This window comes from Bison bison, unplaced genomic scaffold (assembly GCF_000754665.1).
Source record: "Bison bison bison isolate TAMUID 2011002044 unplaced genomic scaffold, Bison_UMD1.0 scf7180017864282, whole genome shotgun sequence".
Lineage (NCBI taxonomy): Eukaryota > Metazoa > Chordata > Mammalia > Artiodactyla > Bovidae > Bison > Bison bison.
The window spans coordinates 355,860-358,894 of NW_011494854.1; the positions used below are offsets into that span (position 1 = coordinate 355,860).

At 37.9% G+C, this 3,035-nt stretch overlaps 1 protein-coding gene across 2 annotated transcripts in view; it reads left to right on the top strand.

The window, feature by feature from the left end:
• The first annotated feature begins 370 nt into the window (after positions 1–370).
• The window catches only part of DHRS9 (dehydrogenase/reductase (SDR family) member 9), a 24,555-nt gene continuing 21,890 nt past the window's right edge, over positions 371–3,035 (top strand). Inside the window, exon 1 of one of the 2 annotated variants that reach the window (XM_010849386.1) lies at positions 371–568. The gene's annotated coding sequence lies outside the window, so the exon portion shown is untranslated. Of the gene's footprint in view, positions 569–2,133; positions 2,422–3,035 lie in introns of those variants that run through there. The other variant, XM_010849387.1, reaches the window with a different exon arrangement.

Genomic DNA, 3,035 nt, shown 5'->3' on the forward strand with positions numbered 1-3,035 from the left:
TTTTTTTAGGCGGTAAAAAGAACCATCAGGGACTGATTTCCCCTACATATTCTCTTAGAAAGGAAGGAGTACTATTAACAGGATGAAAAAAATAACTAGAGATCATGAACAATAATCATAATTCAAAAGTTAAATAATTAAAACAATGTATCAGGCAATTTACAAAATGTCTCCATGTTAATTATTTCAGTACTTACAATGAAAACGGTGTCATTGATCATTTTTAAGTCCCTTCTAAAAGTTACTACATTTTATTTGCTAAAGATACTGCAGATTCCTTTGGAAACACATGACCCAGAGCTTCTTGGCTTCCTCCATCTGAAGAAGACAAATTTAGTCATCAGCTCGAGTCACAGTGACTCACAGAGCGAGGAGGGAACCTGCGGACTCCTCACACACTTAAGCACTTTGAGCTTGACGGAAGCCCAGGCATCTCTACCTTAAGAGGATCTGCGAGGTCAGGGTGACACAATCCTTCCTTCCCCCAGCACAGCGACCAGATCAGGCAGATTACAAGCAGCCCAGCAAGGTCACAACAGCTTCTGTGTCCCAGTTCATCTTAACTAAGGTAACCATTGACGGAGTTCCGTCACTTATTCCTTCATTTCTTATGTCAGTCTTCAAATTGTCTTGCTTTTCCTCACTCTTACATAATAAATCAAGTTGTCTTTCATGCTGTGGTCAGCAGTTGCTATTTTTTTTTTTAATGATATGTTAGAAGGCTGTGATGGCCACTGGGTCCACCTCATCACAGAAAAAAGCTCAATGCCACCAGAAACCTTGCCTTGAACTTCCTTCCCCAGGTTTCTCTTTGAATGTTCTTTGTCACCCTAGAGTTACAATTAGATTTACCTCTAGTTCATCTCTCTGTACCTATTTGACACCATCTATGAATCTTATAATTAATTGGAAACTGGAGTGGGGAAGAGCTCTAAAAAGAGTGGGAATCTCAGCTGAGTTCCTAGTTGGAACAACAGATTTGCTACCAACTGCAGGTCAGGTCTGTTTGTCTACCTGCTTTACCAATACTTCAGAGGGCAATTTAGGCAAACATATACACACACACTAAGCTGAGTGAGAAAGATGCTGTTTAGTCCAGGAGAAAGCAGGGATATTCCTCAATGCACATTTGATTCCTGGACACTGGGATGACAATAAGTCTGCTTCAGATATTCATTCTGTTTTATGATTCAAGGGTTGGAATTTTGCCAGAAACGTCCAACATACAAATAACAGAGGGAGAAAGTCAGTTTAGTGGCTTCAAGGGCAATTCTTGTTAAAGGCTTTATGACCCAAGTGGTGGTGTGGTCTTTCTCAATGGATCGATTTTTAGCAGTTGGGGGAAAAGTTTTTTAAAAAAACACATTTTTAAATTAAAATTCAATTTAAGTTTGAGCGAATAGTTCTGAAATGTCCTGCTATACTATTAGTTCCAGGGTAAGGACTGTGCTTTATTTAGCTTAGTAGGTGCCCTAAAAATATCCTTGGCTAGATGCTGCATAAAATGAAAATCAAATGTTGTATCATCTTTGCTTTATTTGTGATATTTGAAAAGCATGCCAAATTTTTAAAATAAGGTTCAATATCTGAATTCAAGGAAAATTTATTATTTCATATATCAAATGGAAAATAATGGGAACTGGATTTAAAACTCTTACAATGAATGTCACTTTCTCAAGGTATTGCCATTAAAAACTGCTCAAAGATAACTGAGATGAAAAGAAATATATTGAAGATTTGAACACACTTTCTGCAACTCTACATAACATTCTCTCGATATTGCAAGCTTCCTTGAAGACTTGCATAACTGTAAGCTATAATAACATCTAATATATCATGTCTTCCAGTTAGCAATGCTTACTCAGCAACATAAATAAGGTAACCATGGCTTTAGCAATAATTCTTAACCTGCCAATAATATCAGAAAGCATATTGGCAAAATAATAAACCTGTAAGAGACTGAGAATATTAAGTATTATTACAGATGGTTTGATGAATTATAATTTAAAAGTTTTGAAAGAAGTCAAAAGAAAATCGGAGATAGGTTTTTTCTTTAGAACTAAAAATGCAAAACATAAACTCATCAGTTAGAACTAAAAATGCAAAACATAAACTCATCAGGTCTTCCCTACGAAAGAGTGGGCTGGCACACCTCCAGGCTCAGCCAGGAGACTGAATGAGCCTACAAAAGAGGCACCCCCCACACACACACTTGTGTCCCATTCCACAAGGCACACTGGGTCCTGAGGGCACCTTCCTCCTGCAGGAAGCAGGATTCAAGGGGAACGTAACTAATGGAGGAGCTTCTTCATTACACTGTCTGAGGGAACTTACAAGGATGAATATCACATCAACGATCTCATCGGGGGACCATAATCATTATTATTATTTTAATCTGACGCTCATGTAAGACTATTTTAGGTAAGATCTCTTGGCTCCATTTAAAATTTTTTTAGATTTCTGGGTGCCCAACATGAAGATTTTCTTCACAAAAAATATCTTTCATTAGTCATATGCTTAGCTTGTGTCATTAGGCACAAATGTCATTTTTCTTAAAGAAATGTGTCACAGAAATCCCAGAATGGCCAGTTGGATTAAATAGTGACAGAATTTCTTGATTCATTGAAAAGATAAAACTAAAAAGGAATCTGGTGTCAGTTAACCAGGTTTACAATATTTATTTATTTATTTGGCTGTGTCAAGTCAGTTTAAATTTGTGGGATTTTGGTTGCATCATGCAAGGTCTTTCGTTGTGGGGTTTGGACTTTGTGTGCAGATAAAAGAGAAAACTAGTTCTCCTTTTTAAATTTCCTTTGTGTCTTTGTGGCGTGGTGGAGAATTTTGATAACATATTTTCATTTTGCATATCTGCTGCTGCTGCTGCTGCTAAGTCGCTTCAGTCATGTCCGATTCTGTGCGACCCCATAGACGGCAGTCCACCAGGCTCCCCTGTCCCTGGGATTCTCCAGGCAAGAACACTGGAGTGGGTTGCCATTTCCTTCTCCAATGCATGAAAGTGAAAAGTGAAAGTGAAG